The 17888-nt window shown below is 40.3% G+C and overlaps 1 protein-coding gene across 1 annotated transcript in view; it reads left to right on the top strand.

Moving 5' to 3' along the window:
• Window positions 1-5644: 5644 nt before the first annotated feature.
• The window catches only part of LOC140191905 (zinc finger and BTB domain-containing protein 39), a 35093-nt gene continuing 22849 nt past the window's right edge, over window positions 5645-17888 (top strand). The window contains exon 1 of the mRNA XM_072249753.1: window positions 5645-7244. The gene's annotated coding sequence lies outside the window, so the exon portion shown is untranslated. The remainder of the gene's footprint in view (window positions 7245-17888) is intronic.

The following is a 17888-nucleotide window of genomic DNA, read 5'->3' as shown; positions in this document are numbered from 1 at the left end:
TGTCCACAGCAGGGGTGATTGATAAGTTTGTGGCCTAAGGTAGGAGATGAGTTATTAACTTCAAACTTTCTGCATAATCACCCAAAGAGTTGAAATGCATGTGCATGTAACGAGAGCTGTATAACTCATCTCCTACCTTAGGCCACGAACTTATCAATCACCCCTGCTGTGGACTGCTTTCTGGAGGTCCAAGACGCCGACTTTTACAAAGAAGGGATCCGCGTGCTCCACGACCGCTGGACTAAGTGTGTAAATGTAGGAAAAATAAATGTGCTAGGTTTTCTAAAATTGACTCCTACCTTAGGCCACAAACTTATCAATCACTCCTTGTAAGTGGCAAAATAATGTTGCGTATTTGATCTGCTAGGTTATGTTGATGAATGCTCCCTGTATGTCCCCATAATACAAGATTTGCCTCAGTTAACACAGTCTAAGAATGTAATTCTAATATACAGTCTGTTTGAGACACTGAACTATTAAAGCCCATCATAAACTGCTGGCTCTACAGCAATGTTTGATCATCAAAAACTGTGGTCATCTTCTACTCCAGTAACAAAGAATTGACAGGTTCTCCACTGTCCTCAAATATTTAAAAATGTTTATGGCACACTCATCCACAGGAACAGGGAATGCTAAGTACGGAAGGCCATTCAACCTTTCAAGCCTGTCCCACGATTCAGTCAGAACACAGACAATTTGTACTTCCATTCCATTGACTTGACTATGTGGCCACACAGTTTTATTTCAAACATCTATCAAAATCTCAGATTTGAAAAGTTCAGTTAACCCTAGCAATTAAAACATTTTGCAGGAGAGAGGTCCAGATTTTCGCCACCTTTGTGTGGAAAAAAAAAATCCCCAATTTCACTCCTGGTTGGATAATATCCAACTGTAAGATTTCACAGAAGAAAGCTTCCTTTTGAATTACCCTTTCATCAGTTAAACACCCTGGATCAGATTGTTCCTCAGTCAAGGCAGTTCACCACGTGTTTTGTTAGAAAGTAAAATTGTCATCTTTTTCAGCAATTACCAAGTTTGTATCTTTGAATATTTCTGTCTCCAGTTGTAGGCACAAACAGACTTTGCAACATTGAAGTGAACAATTCATTAAGAGCTTCTATTTCTGGAACTTTTACAAAAAAACTTTGCAAGGTGTTTCAATAATTTCAACGCTTAGAATGTAAATGCTTCTTGTGAACATTTTTTCTGTGTATTGGCCACTTTTATATCCATTTGACTTTGTTACTGGATATATAATGCTTATAGCTAGTTTCCATTTTACTTGTTTTTACTTAAAATAATTGTATACAGAGTCTGTAAACTGTTTCTTAAATTGTGATTTCCCTTGTGAATTGTGATACAATTCCATTGAAGTGAATTTAATTTCAAAAGTTTAAGTTGTATTTCTGTATTTGTATAAAATTATTCAATGGGGGAGGGGAGTGTCTCTCATTCTTCTTTTTTGCTCTGGGCTGGTTGGTTACAGAATTGCATCAAAATCTGTTGAACTGCAGTCTAACCTGGTTCAGTGCTTAACTGGAAACCCAAACCTTTCATTTCCTCAGCTGAGCCTTTTCCAGATCACTTGCAAACAGGGCCGCTTTAAATTTCTGCCTGCGCTATTGTGTTACTATCATTGAGTATCAAACCATTTGGTTTACAACTTTATTCTGGCAGAGAAGATTCAAGTGCAGTCGCCTGCTCATTAATTTTGCACACACTCCCAGCACATCTCTCTTGCTGACATCCACTGAACTGTGACCTAGGTCTGCAAAGCTGTACGAGACCCTTGAAGAGAGTCACTGGCTTTATATTTACTGTATTTATTCTGCCCGATATTTGGATACTTTTCAATGGGAAATGACCCCCATCTGATGATCAGTGTTGAGGGGTGAGCGCTAAAAGCATAGAATGTGTATAGTTCATGGAATGTTTTTATCCTTGAGATCTCAGATTTGCTTTAAAACCAACTAGCATTGACTTGAATAATTGTTTTACTGGCTTTCTCCATGAGAATATATTGTGGACATGAACTCCCAACAGTGATGTCACCCCTTTCATTAGGTGCAGCTCACTGCCAAGGTTCAACCATTATGCACTTCTGTATTCAATCTAATGAGCTAGGCAGAACATTAGCAGTGAAATGAGGTGACTTGACCTCCATTACCATGAAATATGTATCATCAAACTTGTACACTGTGCTAATTGAATTCTTAAGCCCAAGTTGTGTCTTTGGTTTAAGAATTCAATTGCATGTACAAACTAAAACTTTACTTGATCCCTGGTTTATCCCAGTGTAGTGGATGGTAGTTGGGTAGTTTGAGGATTTGATTTGATTCCACTGTTACACAATAAGGTTGGTCAAACGCTAAACAAAAAGATTAAAGAAAAACTACAAATGCTGGGAAGTTGAACTCTTGCTCTTTAACTACCTTTATTTCATAACTTTTTATCATAGAAAATAAAACATAGGAGCAGAATTAGGCCGTTCAACTCATTGAGCTTTTCCGCCATTCAATTATGACTGGTTTATTATCCCTCTCAACACATTCTCCTGCCTTCTCCCCATAACCTTTGATGCCTTTACTAATCAAGAATCTATCAACCTGCGCTTTAAATATACACAATGACTTAGCCTCTACAGATTCACCACATTCAATCTAAAGACATTCTTCCTCATCTCTGTCCTAAAGGGATATCCTATTCTGAGGCTGTGCTCTTTTGCCCTTGACTCTCCTACGAGAGGAAACATCCTCTCTCCCACATTCACTCTATCTGGGCCTTTTAATATTCAATAGGTTTCAATGAGATTCTCCTTCATTCTTATAAAGTCCAGGGAGTACAGGCCCAGTGCCATCACTGTTCATTTGTTAAACTTTTCATTTCTGGGATCATTCTCGTAAACTACCTATGGGCCCTCTCCAATGCCATCTTCCTTTGTTCTCCCTCTCTCCTCTCTTTCTATTGCCACCACCAGTCCATCAATAGGAGTTTTAGCCATCCCCCCCTCCACCCTCTCTGCAACTAAAGCTAACTTGTTTTCTCCTTCCCTGTTCTGACAAATGGTCTCTCACCTGAAACATTAACTTTGTTGCTCTCTACAGGCACACAATCTGATCTGCTGAGTGTTCCCAGCATTTTCTGCTTTTATTTCAGCTCAAAACTATTATGTTCTGAAAGACATTAACTCACTGTCCCCTTCAAGGTTATTCACTTGGCTTTCTCTCTGAGCATTCCCCCGGTTGTTCACTTTTCAGTGTCCTTCAGTCAGTTGGTTCAGACATTTGTGTCTGTGCTTTGCATCACAGTTGTTCATTTTTAAAATGAAGTATTAACATGGAGACTTGTGTATCTTAGTTAGGTGAACCTTAAATACCCTGTGGCATCTTCTGAAGGTGTCCTTGCTAACAAGTGATTGTTGTTTATGAGATGGCGGAGAATTACAGTTGTTTTTTGCCTTTGTTGGAATCACTGCTCTGCAGAAATGCTATAGACAGCTGTAATGAACTGCTGTTCAACTGCCGTGCCTCAATTAGAATGGAACTGTTTCTTTCCCCAGTTTCCCAGGTGGACTTTGATGAGAAGACATGTTGCATTTTTCATTATTTGGAGTTAGTGACATAACATTTTCCTGCCTTTAATCATTCTTAGAGTCATACATCACTTCAACAGACTCCTTGGCTCCCAAAGTCAGTGCTGACCATTAACCCCCTGGTTACATTAACCCAACCCAAAAGTATTTTATTCTCAACTCCTGTAAGATTCTACCACTCGTTTGCATATTAAGGACAATATGCAGTGGCCAATTAACCCACCAACCCTGGACACCTTTTTCAGAATTACGTTTATTATCACTGAGATAGGCCGTGTAATTTGTTGTTTTGTGACAGCGGTACAAGACAAAATATTACTGTAAGTTACAATAAATAAATAGTATGAAAGAGGAGTAGTGAGGGAGTGTTCATGGACCATTCTGAAATCTGATTGTGGAGGAGGAGAAGTGGATTCTGAATCGTTGGGTGTGGGGCATCAGTTTCCTGTACCTCCTCCCCATTGGTAGTAACAAGAAAAAGGCACGTCCAGGATGGTGAGGATGTTTGAGATGGGTGCCAACATTGACGCAGCGCCTTTAGAAGATGTCCTTGATGATGGAGAGGCTTGTGTCTGTGATGGAGCTGGCTGAGCCTTTGGGATATGGGAGGAAATGGGAGCAGCTGGTCCAAACCCACACAGTCACAAAGAGAACATGCGTACTCTGCACAGACGGCTATGCTTTCCTTATTCTTGAATTGGCATCAGTCTACAGAACTATTCTCTGCTTTCACAGACTGGGCTCCCCGTGTCCTGTGCTTGGTGTAAGTTTGACAGAGACCGTCACACATACAATTCCCCTCTGCCCTCTTGCAATGACCGATTCATTCTGCTCCCACTGTTTTGTTCCATTCAGTCACTAACCTCTACAGATAATTAAATTGCAGCTGTCTTTCCCACACAATGCTACAGTGTAGAACCAGACTGTTTAGAAGAGCTCACCACTGACCTCTGTAGCCTGGCAATATTTTTCTCATCCAACATTTATCCAATCACTTATTAAAGTAATGATTGAATTTACCTCCATCATCCTTCTGAATCGCTATAGCTCACTGCATAACCGCTTTTACTCTCATTGGTTCTTCCCACCCTCCCTCATGATGAATGTGTGCCCTTGTACACTGAGTGATAGTTTAGAATTCTTTTCAACAGGGAACAATGATTGCTTCCCTTTCCTCTCCCCCAATGCACAAAAAATTAATTGAAAATGTGAAATATTTTTGTAGACAGATATGTGCAAAAGGAGCATCAGTTCTGCCTTATATCCATATGCAGTCTGAGTTCCATTAAAATAATTCCTAACCATGCTTGCGAGTGACTTTCAGAAAGCTGGGACTTGCATTTGGGCACAATCAACCAATATACAAGAAGGCACTGAAATGGCCACTCAGTCTGTGCTAATACGTATAGTATACGCCAGTTGTAAATGAGATGAAGTGTCATTATATAATGCTAGGCACACGCACAGTCCAACAATATTTGTTTATAGATGTAGAGATGTTTAAGGAGAAAGCCTTGATTTTCCACTACAGGAATAATAAGATTGAGCTTGGCCAATTGCAAAAGCCTTTGAAGTGCATGAGAAAAGGTCCAGTGAAATATTATAGATAAATTTCAAGAAATTATCTCAGGCAGTGGTAAAACTTGGACTGTAGTGCAATCAAATTGAGTTAGCGGATTCAGCGAAAATGCAATTCTGAAAGGGCTACAGCCTTTCCATTGGAGAGAACCTTGTGATAGGGTCAGAAGGGTGACTCAGTTTCCACACTGAAACAGAAGACACTCTTCCCTTCATTGGCCAGTTGGAGCCTCTGCTGCAGAGGATGTTGAGGCTGAAGAGTCGGCCTCACTTAAGGTACCAGTGCTGGCTGCATGGATCAGAGTCACTAGCACCTGCAATGCTTTTGGGGAAAGAATAGCCAGTACTAGGAGGGAGGCGCATATGTGAAAATCAAAAAAAGTACAGCTACTGGAAATCAGAAATAATAACAGAAAAAACCTGGAAAATATCAGCAGGTCAGGCGGCATCTCCAGATAGAAATAGTTAATGTCAATTGCTTACACTGATGCTGCCTGACTTCCAAGTATTTATAGCACTTTTGTTTTAAAGACAAATGTAAGTGTTCTCTCTTACAGTCACAGAGCACTACATCACAAAAACAGGCCAAGATCTTCCCAGTCTCTTTCCATGCATTGATGACCACACTGATCTACAAGAGGACCAATTTTGTCCCTTCTTGTCCTTTCGCTCTTAATATATCTGTAGAAACCCTTGGGATTCTCCTTAACCTTGTTTACCAGAGCAACCTCATAACTTCTTTTAGCCCTCCTGATTTCCCTCTTGAGTATTTTCTTGCATTTCTTACACTGCTCAAGTACCTCATTTGTTCCTTGCTGCCTATACCTGCTATACACTTTCACTTGCATTGTCCTGGGACCCTTAAAGCATGTCACCTGCTGGGAACTCTTGGGGTGGGGAGTGCAGGGAATTGTTTTGAGCCAAGCATTGGATAAAGCTACAATGATCTGGTCTCTTGATTGCTCGGGACAACTGACGGTCTAGTGTTTCGCTGACCTCGGTCATCCAGAATGTGAACTGGGGGTTCACAGTGCAGGTGGGGTATGCACCCAGAGCAAGGATTAGGGTCCAGCACACCAGCAATGGGAGTGGGTTTGTGGCTAGAGCTAGAGTCCAACACGCTTTTGTGTTTCCTGCTCCCTTTAAACACACTAGGTTTACCGGAAACATTTTTATACTACTGCGTAACATGTGGAAAATAAGATAAGTGAAAATGTAATAGAAGTAATATCCAATAGTGTGGAGACAATTTGATTGTGTCAATGCTGGACATACATAATATTAGATTATATTAGCTTTATTTTTCACATGTAAATCTAAAAATCGAAACCTACAGTGAAATATGTCATTTGCATCAACTACCAACACAGTCCAAGGATGTGCTCAAGACAGCCTGCAAGACTTATTATGCTTTGGCACTGACATAGCATACCCACAACTTACTAACCTGTATGTCTTTGAAATGTGGGAGAAAACCAAAGCTCCCAGGGGAAATCCATGCGGTAAAGGGCGTTTCCTTGCATGCAAGTGCTGAACAGCAAGTGGAGCCTCAGATCTCTGGGGACAACAGGAACGCAACGGCCCCAAGACTCTTCGCAGTTGTTCCATCAATCAACTAATGTTTCATCCTAAACCTGACACCTGTGAGAACTGTCACTTACTCATGGCATTGGGTTCACTTCCAGAACAAACTACTTCATAATCCTGTGACTATTAAGAATGTACAAATCCTTTCCAGGAAACGGTACCCTGTTGTTAATGTGAGGAATGCTGCACCCAAATGGATGCTGCAACTGGCAGTAAAATAAAGGAAGCCGTGAAGCTTGGTATCCTGTCCCCAGAGACCTTCTTTCAACCATGAAAATATTACCTATTTGAAGTATAATAGCAATACAGGCACGTTCTTCAGGCTGCCTGAAGCAGTACATAGCCCTGAAATGGACGTGGAAGGACTGGATAGTACAACACCTGCATAAAGAGAGCTGTGCCTGCGTGGTGGTCAGCCCAGCAGCAGATGGTGGAACTGTGACACAGCCAACCTTGCTAAGATAAGTGGGTCTCACAACATCTACAGGTTAGTATTTTATAAGACACATTGGAGTATTGTGAGCAATTTTGTGCCCTCATATCTAGGAAAGGATGTGCTGACATTAGAGAGGGTCCAGAGGAGATTTATAAAAATGGTCCCGGGAATGAAAGAGGTAATGCATGAGGAACGTTTGATGGCTCTGGGCCTGTACTCACTGAAGTTTAAAAGAATGGGAGGGAGGGGAATCTCATTGAAGCTTACTGAACATTGAAAGGTCTAAAGAGAATGGACATAGAGAGGATATTTCCTATAGTGGAGGATTCTAGGACCAGAGGGCATAGCTTCAAAATGGAAGGGTATCCCTTTAGAACAAAGATAGGGAGGAATTTCTTTAGCCAAAGGGTGGTGAATCTGTGGATTCATTGTCACAGATGGCTATGGAGGCCAAATCATTGTGTGTATTTAAAGCAGAGGTTTATAGGTTCTTGTCTAGTAAGGGGATCAAAGGTTATGGGGAGAAGTCAGGCGAATGGATTTGAGAGGGAAAATAAATCAGCCATGGCAGAGCAAACTCGATAGCCCAATTTTGCTCCTATGTCTTATGGTGAAGAGAGGGACCGAGGGTATTAATAGTTATGATGAAAACTTCTCCAGTGGCTTGTATGTTGTCCATAAAGAACTTACCCCCACCCCACCTTAACTAAAATGTTCATAATATTCAGAAGCCTGATTTGAATACTGGTGCTCCCATTGTGACTATCCACAGGAGATGGAAATGATGAATCACAGGCAGCCGAGAAAAAAAAACAAAAATATAATGGAGCCCCCAATAGACCCAACTAATGTATAATGCCAAAGAATGCAAAGTGAACAAGAATATAATACTTTAACGGGCAACAGGACATGTAGGTAACTTCTCAAAGCCCATTCAAGTCCCTGGCATCTGCATGGCACTTTATCTGAATAAAATACAAATGCATGCTACCTTTGCAATTAGAGAATCATCATTTTACTCCCAAAATTTGGTATTAAGAAAATCATGCACTTTATAACTGGTGTATGAAATTGGAATTGTAGTTCCAAAAAAGTTGCATGTTATGGAACCCTGTATTATCAGAACATAGAACATACAGTAGAACAATACAGCACAGTACAGGCCCTTTGGCCCACAATGTTGTGCTGACCTACTTCACAATTAACCTTACCTTTCCCTCCTACACAGTGTAAACTCCTCACTTTTTTCCTTTACATCCATGTGCTAATGTAAGAATCTCTTAGATCTCCCTATTGCATCAGCCTCTGCTACCAGCCCTGGCAGTGTGTTCTTGGTATCCACCACTCTCTGTAAAAAACAAACTACCTCTAACATCCCACCCCCTCCCAAACTTTTCTCCAATCACGTTAAATGGATGTCCTCTGGTATTGGCCATTTTCACCCTAGGATAAAGTCCCTGGCAGTCCACTCAATAAATGCCACTTATCATCTTATACACCTTAACCAAGTCTCCTCGCTTCCTCCTTCATCCCAAAGAGAAAAACCCTAGCTTACTCAACCTACCCTCATAAGACATGTTCTCTAATCCAGACAACATCCTGGTAAATCTCATCTGCAGCCTCTCTAAAGCTTCCACATCCTTCCTATAATGAGGCAACCGAAACTGAACACAATACTTCAAGAGTGGACTGTCCTGGGTTTTATAGAGCTGCAACATTACTTTTTAGTTTCTTAGTTAAAAACATATCATATTAGCTTTCTAGTAAAATTCCATGATTGATATGTGATCAGAGATGGGTTTCTATTTGTAGATTAGCATCAAGGGTCAACTTTATCCATCATATACATTTAAATCAGTTTGCTGTGGTGTTTTGGGTGCTATATGCAACAACAAAAGATAACAACATTCAACAATTACACAGAATAAAGAAGTAAATAAAAATAAAATTCAAAGATTGGTATGGAGTAAAATGTACATAAATACATGAATACCAGCATGTATTTACAATGTAAATGGCATTGTAAAATGTGGTTTAAAGTGTCTACATTGCATGTTGAATTTCCCATGGTCCCTATAGTTGCTAGCACTGATTGGCAACAACTGACTGTGCCTATTGGAAATCATAGCTCTTTGCTTACAAAATTCTAGCTGAGACTTTAATCACATCTGTGTGCATGACCACAAGCCAGTTGTATTAATAGATTTTGAAAACTGAAGCTAGTTTTATGGTGTGAATTTTACTCTGTTGGAACAGATATTGCTATACTAATTACTGTTGATCACATTAACAGATTACTTGTGATTTTTGTAATTGTTAAATTGATCCAAGTAGTTGGCTTTGTGCCTTCAACCTCTTTTGCCTCTGAAGAGCCGCTTTGGCAGATGATTGGAATTCGAGTTTAACTCAAGGAGGAGCAGGTTTGGAAGCTTAAAGTGCCTGGCTTTCAGAGAGATAAGTAAGAAGATTTTAAAAATGAGAGCAAAGTGCCAAGGTTGACTGATGAAACAGTGAAATGGAATGATTTAAGAATGTAAGAAAAAAAAGAGCAGGAGGAGGTCATTTGGTCCCTTGTACCGTTCTTTATTTCAGTGCCACTTACTTGCTCTAACCCTACAACTTTTGGGTGAATAAATTTCTCACTTGAATGGTCAGCCTTTATTCTGGGAGCATGTCTCCTAGTTCCAGACACCCAACCAGGGGAAATATTCAAGATTGTTTAATGTTATTTCCAGTACAGAAGTGTAAAGGAGAACAAAATAATTGTTACTCCGGATCTGATGCAGCACCAAAAAAAAACACAATAATTTTTAAAAACACACAATAAACACGTAAGGTAGTCTATGTACATAGATTGATTGTCTGTCCATAAAGTGATGCTAGGCACAGGAGTGTCAGTACATCAGGTGACTCTGACAGGAAATGATAAAGAAATGGTGGTTGGGGGTGTGGAGGGGTGGGTTAGTGAGTGAACATGTTGATCAGCCTTACTGCTTTGGGAAAAGTAATTGTTTTTGAGTCTGGTGATCCTGGCGTGGATGCTATGTAGCCTCCTCCCTGATTGAAGTGGGACAAACAGTACATGAGCAGAGTGTGTGGAATCCTTCTTGATGTTACTGACCCTTTTCCAGCACCTTTCTGTAAATATATCTTTTATGGCGGGTAGGCTGGTGCTAGTGATGCGTTGGGCAGTTTTGACTACCCATTGTAGAGCCTTATTATCCGCTGCAGTACAGTTTCCATACCATGCAGTGGTGGAGCTTGTTAGGATGCTCTCTAATGCACATCTAGAGAATGACTTGAGTATAGATGTCCAGCTCCCTTTAGCTTCCTCAGAAAGTGCAGTCTTTGGAAAGTTTTCCTGATTGTGTAGGATGTGTTCTGGGACCATGAAAGGTTGTGCAAGATATGCACTCCCAGGAGTTTGAAACTGCTTGCAGTTTCCATGTAAAGAGGGGTGTGTGTGAGTGGTGTGAGTTCTGAAGTTGATAACCATCTTGTTTGTCTTGTTGACATTGAGGAAGAGGTTATTTGCCTGGCATTGGGCCTCGAGCTCTTCCACCTGCTCTCTGCAGGCCGTCTCATTATTGTTGGTGATGAGCCCCATCACTGTCATGTCAATGGCGAACTTGACACTGTGATTGCCTGGGTGTTTGGCCGTGCAGTCACGCGTGAGCAGAGTGTACAGCAATGGGTTCAGCTCACAGCCCCGGGGGAGGGGAGGAGCAGCTGCGCACCTTGACTATCTGAGGTCTGTTGCTTAGCAAGTCCAACACCCAGTTGCCCTGTGGTGTATTTAGACTGAGGAGTAGGAGTTTGTTCACCAAGGTCTGTGTGACAATAATTTTGAATGTCAAACTGAAATCCAGAAACAGTATTCTGACATACATTAAGTGTCCTTGCTTTCTAGGTGTGTCAGGGCCAGGTACATGACAGATGCTATGGTATCTGTTGTAGAGCGGTTCTGTCGGTAAGCATAGTAACGAGTCTACCCCAATCTACCCCAACAATTGTTCAGTGTTGGAAGTTACAATAAGATCATCTCTAATTGTTCTGAACTACAGAGGGTACAGCACAGTGTGCTTAATGCCTCCTTATATGACATCCCAGGAATCAATCCAGTAAACCTTTGCTGCATTCCTTCTGTTGCAACTATGTCCTTCCATTGATTAGGAGACCAGACCTGCACACAATATTTCAGTTGCCATCTCATAAGAGCTGTATATAATTGGAGTAAGATGTCTCTTGTAATAAAGACCAGCATACTATTTGCTTTCCTGTTTGCTTGCTGAATCTGCATGTTAGCTTTCAGTGATTTGTGTATAGGGACACTGACATCTCTCTGAACACCTACACTTCTTAGTTCTTCATTGTTTAAAAAAAAACATTGTTCTATTTTTCTGTTTTGAAGTGAATAATGTCATTATTTTCCTGGTTTCACCTGCCATATGCTCTTGCCTTTTCCTGTCCATTTCCCCCTAAAACTTTTCTGCATCCTCCTACAGCCCACATTGTCACCCAGCTTTGCACCATAACAAATTTGAATTTTACACTTGATCCAAATCATTGATATAGACTGTGAGCAGTTGGGACCCCGGCATCAGTCCCCCATAGCACCACATTTGTCCCAGCTTCTTAACCCTAAAAGTGACACATTTATTTTTCCTTCCTGTTTTCTGGCTATTAACCACTCAGTGCCAAAACTATGCACTCTATAATTTGCAGCCTTTTGTGTGGTGCCTTACCATAATACTAATGAAAGTCAAAATACCTAATTAAACAGTTTGTCCTTATCTATTCTGCTAGAAAACATTGAACAACTTTGCAAACATGATTTCCCTTTCAAAAGTTCAATTTGATTCCACCCAGTCTAATTATTATTCGCTATGTACCTTGTTATTACTTATTGGTAGATTCCAATATTTTCCCAACTAGTGATGTCAGACCTACTACTTTCTCTCTCCACATTTTCTTAAATAATAGGGTGATATTTATTATCTTCCAATCTATGGGAATTGTTTGAGAATCTATGGAACTTTGGGAGATGGCACCAATGCTTCCTGTATCTCCATACACACTTCCTTCAAATCCCAGGATGCAGGTTAACAGGAGTAACGATTTATCACCTTTTGTAGAAAATAGAACAGTATAGCATAGTTTTTCTTCGTCTCAGAATGTTGTGATGACATTTTAACCTACCCCAACAGCAGTCTAACCATTCCCTCCTACATAGCCCTCCATTTTTTCTTTCATCTATGAACCTATCCAAGAGTCTTTTAAATGCCCCTAATGCACCTGCCTCTACCACCACTTCTGACAGTGCATTCCATGCACTTACCACTCTCTGAGTAAAAAACCTACTTCTGACACTCCCCTATACTTTCTTCCAAACATCATAAACTTATGCTCTCTTGTATTAACCATTGGCACCTTGGGAAGAAGGCACTAGCTATCCATTCTATCTATCAAGTCACCTTTCATCATCCTTCACTCCAAAAAGAAAGGCACTAACACTCTCAACCTTTCCTCATAAAATGTTCCCTAATCCAGGCAGCATCCTGGCAAATCTCCTCTGCACCATCTCCAAAGAAAGCTTCTACATCCTTCCTACAGTAAGGCAACCAGAACTGAACACAATATTCCATATGTAGTTCATAAGACATAGGAGAAGAATTAGGCTATTTGTCCCATCAAATCGGCTCCGCCATTCCATCATGGCTGATTTATTATCCCTCTCAACCCCATTCTCCTGCCTTTTCCCCATAAACTGTGAGCCCTTATTAATCAAGAACCTGTCAACCTCTGCTTTAGATGTACCCAATGATTTGTCCTCCACAGCTGTCTGTGGCAATGAATTCCAAAGATTCACCACCATCTGGCTAAAGAAATTCCTCTTCATCTCTGTATTCTGAGCATCCTTATATTCAGAGTTTGTGACCTCTTTTCTGAGACTCCCCCAACATACGAAACATCCTCTTTGCATCCACTCTATATGGGCCTTTCAATATTCAATAACCACCTATGTGCCCTCTCCAATGCCATCTTCCTTTGTTCTCCCTCTCTCCTCTCTTTCTGTTGCTGACATTAGTCCATCAATAGGAGTTTTAGCCATCCCCCCTCCACCCTCTCTGCAACTAAAGCTAACTTGTTTTCTCTCTTTCCCTGTTCTGACAAATGGTCTCTCACCTGAAACATTAACTTTGTTGCTCTCTACAGGCACACAATCTGATCTGCTGAGTGTTCCCAGCATTTTCTGCTTTTATTTCAGCTCAAAACTATTATGTTCTGAAAGACATTAACTCACTGTCCCCTTCAAGGTTATTCACTTGGCTTTCTCTCTGAGCATTCCCCCGGTTGTTCACTTTTCAGTGTCCTTCTGTCAGTTGGTTCAGACATTTGTGTCTGTGCTTTGCATCACAGTTGTTCATTCCTCAGTATTTGATAGGTTTCAGTGAGAACCCCTCTCATTCTTCTGAACTCCAGCAGGTACAGGCCCAGAGCCATCAAATGCTTCTTCTTCTATTTCCGGCTGTTTAGATGCATTGAGGCGTATTACAGCCCTCCGCAGGATGTATAATTAATTATAGAACTTCAAGGAACTCAAATTCTCAAATGTAACCTAGTCTCACGTATAAACTGAATAATAGACTCTTCAATCAGATGTTGATCCTCTTGATGGCCAAACAAAGATTTAATAGAGAACCAAAATAAATTTAAGCCAGACAGTCTCTTGAACAACATGCTTCTTTCAATATTGTATCGATTACAGCTCAACATAACATGCTGGACTGTCTCTGGACTACCACAGTCACATAATCCAGTAGGATGTTTTCCTATTATCTTTAAATAATAGTTTAGCCCACAATGCCCCAACCTAAGTCTTGTAAATTTCACCATATCTCTATGACTTAAAAGGTAGCAGTCTGAGACCTTTTTAACTAGTGGGTGACTAAAAAAATAATGCCTGCCCCTTAATTCATTTTTCCAATCCTCCTGCCACTTCTTCTCTATACCTTTTTTAATCCTACTTCTCAATTCTGCTCTGCCTAGGGGAACTCTAATTTCTACTTGCCTGCTCTGTAAGGAAGACTTTGCAATGCCATCCACAATTTCATTTTCCTCCACCCCAGCATGCCCAGGTATCCATGAAAGTCTAACTGCACAACCCATCTTCCCTACTCTAAACAACACTAAGAGAATCTCAATAACTATGTCAGGACGAGCTTTTGATTTATTCCCTTTTATAGACTCTAAGGCAGTAGCAGAATCCGAACAGGTGATAACCCTACGTGATTGAGAGTCTTCTATCCACCATAAGGCCCAGAGGATTGCTAATAATTCTGTTGCAAAGACAGAAACACCATCTGAAACCCGGTGACCAATCTTAACTCCAAGTTGAGACACATACATCCCAAATCCTGCCCTACTGCTCTCTGGGTCCACTGAGCCATCAGTAAGAATCTTCAGATAAGATCCCCATTTATAATTTAAATATTCATTTGTGGTCAACACTGATGAAATTGCATTGCTTCCTTGAAGCTGAAAAAGGAGGAATAGGTCTACTTCTGGTTCTGGAAAGATCCAAAAAGGGACGGGTGGCAAGCAAATTTGGTCAACTATGTCTTCCTCAGTCAGTTTCAATTTCACAGCCCCGTTATTAACCAAATCTAAAAATGGGTCTCTTTTAATTTTACTTTGGCGCTCTGACTTCCCCTGCAAAAGACACTTTGATGGACAGCCGTGATTGAATCCATTTAGTTTTACCCAGTACTGCAGGCCCAACTGAATTCGTCTTAAATGTAGAGGCATTTCTCCCATCTCCACACATAATGCCAGGACTGATGTTGTTCTAAAAGCTCCACAACAGAGTCTAAGTGCTTTGGACTGCACAGTGTCTAGTTTTCCAAACACTGCCGTAGCAGCAGAACCATAAACAATACAACCATAATCTATAACTGATCTAATCATAGCTAAATATATTAAGTACATAGTTTCCTGCCCTGTTCCCCAGTCGCATCCAGCAATACTTCTCATAACATTTACAACTTTCTCACACTTTCCAATTGTTTTATCTATATGAACCCTCCAAGTAAGTCTTTCATCAAACCAGACACCTAAAAACTTGAACACGAAGAATTCTGCAGATGCTGGAAATTCAAGCAACACACATCAAAGTTGCTGGTGAACGCAGCAGGCCAGGCAGCATCTCTAGGAAGAGGTACAGTCGACTTTTCAGGCCGAGGGAAGGGTCTCAGCCCGAAACGTCGACTGTACCTCTTCCTAGAGATGCTGCCTGGCCTGCTGCACTCACCAGCAACTTTGATGTGTGTTACCTAAAAACTTGAATACCTTGACCCTTTCTAGTGGAGAATCATATAGACACAATTCACAATCAGGAATCTTTCTTCTAAAGCCAAAAATCATGTATTTGGACTTAGAAGCAGAAATCCTGAAAGCCCATTTATTGGCCCAGTTTTCAACTGATCTTAAAGCCTTCTGTTCCTGCCTTAATACATACTTGATGTTTCTTCCTCTTTTCCAGATTGCACCATCATCTGCAAACAATGATTTGCCAAATCCTGTCCCTACCTGATCAAAGATATCATTTATCGTGACATTAAAAAGAACTGGACTAATGACACTTCCTTGAGGAGTACCATTATCTATTTTAACTGACTTGGAGCTTGTTCCGCCTATTCTTACTTGAATTGTCCTTTCCTTAAGGAAATCTTTGATCCAATTAAACATTCTACCTCTACTTCCCGCATCATAGAGTTTAATTAATAAGCCATCCTTCCATAGTGAGTCATATGCTCTTTCAATATCTAGAAATACACTTACCATTACTTCTCTATTTTGAAATGCTTTTTTAATATCATGATCTAAAAGGGCAACAGATTCCATTGTTGATCTTCCAGTTCTAAAACCATTTTGATAGACAGCAAAATGTCCCTTATTTTCCAAAAAATAAACAAGTCTGTTGGTGACCATTCGTTCCATAGTTTTACAAAGCACTGACGTTAAAGCTATAGGCCGAAACGAACTAGGACTAGACGCGTCCTTACCTGGCTTTAAAACTGGAACTACCACCACATGCTTCCATTCCACTGGTAATTTTCCTTCTTTTCACACTGAATTAAACAATGCTAGAATTTCTATTAATACAGAGTCATCTAAATGCTTAAGCAATTCATAACACAGTCCATCCCTACCAGGAGAAGTGTTTGAACCTGACTGGACAGCTTCCTGCAATTCCTGAAGGGAGAAAAACAAATTTATGGAGCTATTATCATCCAAACTCCTGTCCAATTTCCAACTTTCCTTTAACATAATTTCCTTTCTCAAATCACCTAACTCCAGGACTGTGTAACGCTTGGAACACCTCTACAAACATATCAGCCTTTTCCTTATTGGTTACAGCTTCAATATCTCCTTCCAGCAAAGCTGGGATAGATGGTTTCCTATATATCCCTGACATTCTGTGAATGATCGTCCATAGCTGCTTTATAGGTGTCTCAGGGCCCAGGGTTCCACAAAATCTTCTCCAACTCTCCCTCTTTGCATTTTTAATTACTCTCCTTGCTACTGCTCTTTCCTTTTTATACTCCATAACATTATCTAACACTGGGTACTTTCTTAATTTCCTGTAAACTCTATTTCTGTTTCTTACTGCTATATTACAATTTTTATTCCACCACGGAACTAGTGCTCGAGCCTTAGGAACATTCTGTAGCGGAATAGTCAACTGAGCAACTTTATGAATTATAGAACAGAGGGATTCATTCCAATCGTCTATGGAGCCCTCGCTATTAATCTCTTCTATTATATCCACAGCTTTCTCCTGGTACTCATCCCAATGGGCCAAAGAAAAATTATACCCAGCAGACCTCTCCTCAACTTCTACTATCAAATTTCTACCAAATCTACATAATATAGGATAGTATCACTTCCTAGTGTGTATCTGTCCATAACATCCCATTCCCCAAACCTAGCTAAGTTTGAGGGAGTGATAGATAAGTCTAAGTGACTACAAGTATTCTTTACAATATTAAATCTTGTAGGCCTTCCGTCATTTAGCAGTACCATGTTGTATTTATCTAGAAACTCCTCTATTACCATTCCATTACTATCTTTACTTTCACTACCCCATATAGGATTATGGGCATTGAAATCTCCAACCCAGATTACTGGGGATCTTACCTTATTCATAGTTGCGTCCAAATCTGATAACATATTACCTGGATTATAAAAGTTAATCAAAGTTATTTGACCATGAGAGCTCCAAACTTCCACAGCCACAATTTCAAGGTTAGATTTAAAATCAAGTCTTCTAAACTGGAGTCCTGTTTTTATGAAAGTTACACACCCTCCACCAGATTTACCTGTTCTGTCAGCTCTCAAACTATCATATCCAGGGATCACAAAATCTAAGTGAGGCTTTAACCATGTCTCCTGTATACAGATCAAATCAGGCTTGTCTTTAAAAGTTCCAACAAATCTTTTTAATTCTTGACCATTTGCAGATAAACTTCTCGCGTTCCATTGTAATATTAAAAACATCCAAATACTAATTATTGGCCTCTTCATCCACATAAAGCTCCTCCATACTCTCTGATCCCGACAACTGGGAAGTATTCAGTGATTGTTTGTCTGTCATATACTCATGTAATTTTCCTGGCAAAATCTGTTTTATAT

Source organism: Mobula birostris, chromosome X (genome assembly GCF_030028105.1).
Source record: "Mobula birostris isolate sMobBir1 chromosome X, sMobBir1.hap1, whole genome shotgun sequence".
Lineage (NCBI taxonomy): Eukaryota > Metazoa > Chordata > Chondrichthyes > Myliobatiformes > Myliobatidae > Mobula > Mobula birostris.
The sequence above is the reverse complement of the archived record's forward strand: the minus strand, read 5'-3'. Positions and strand labels throughout refer to the sequence as shown.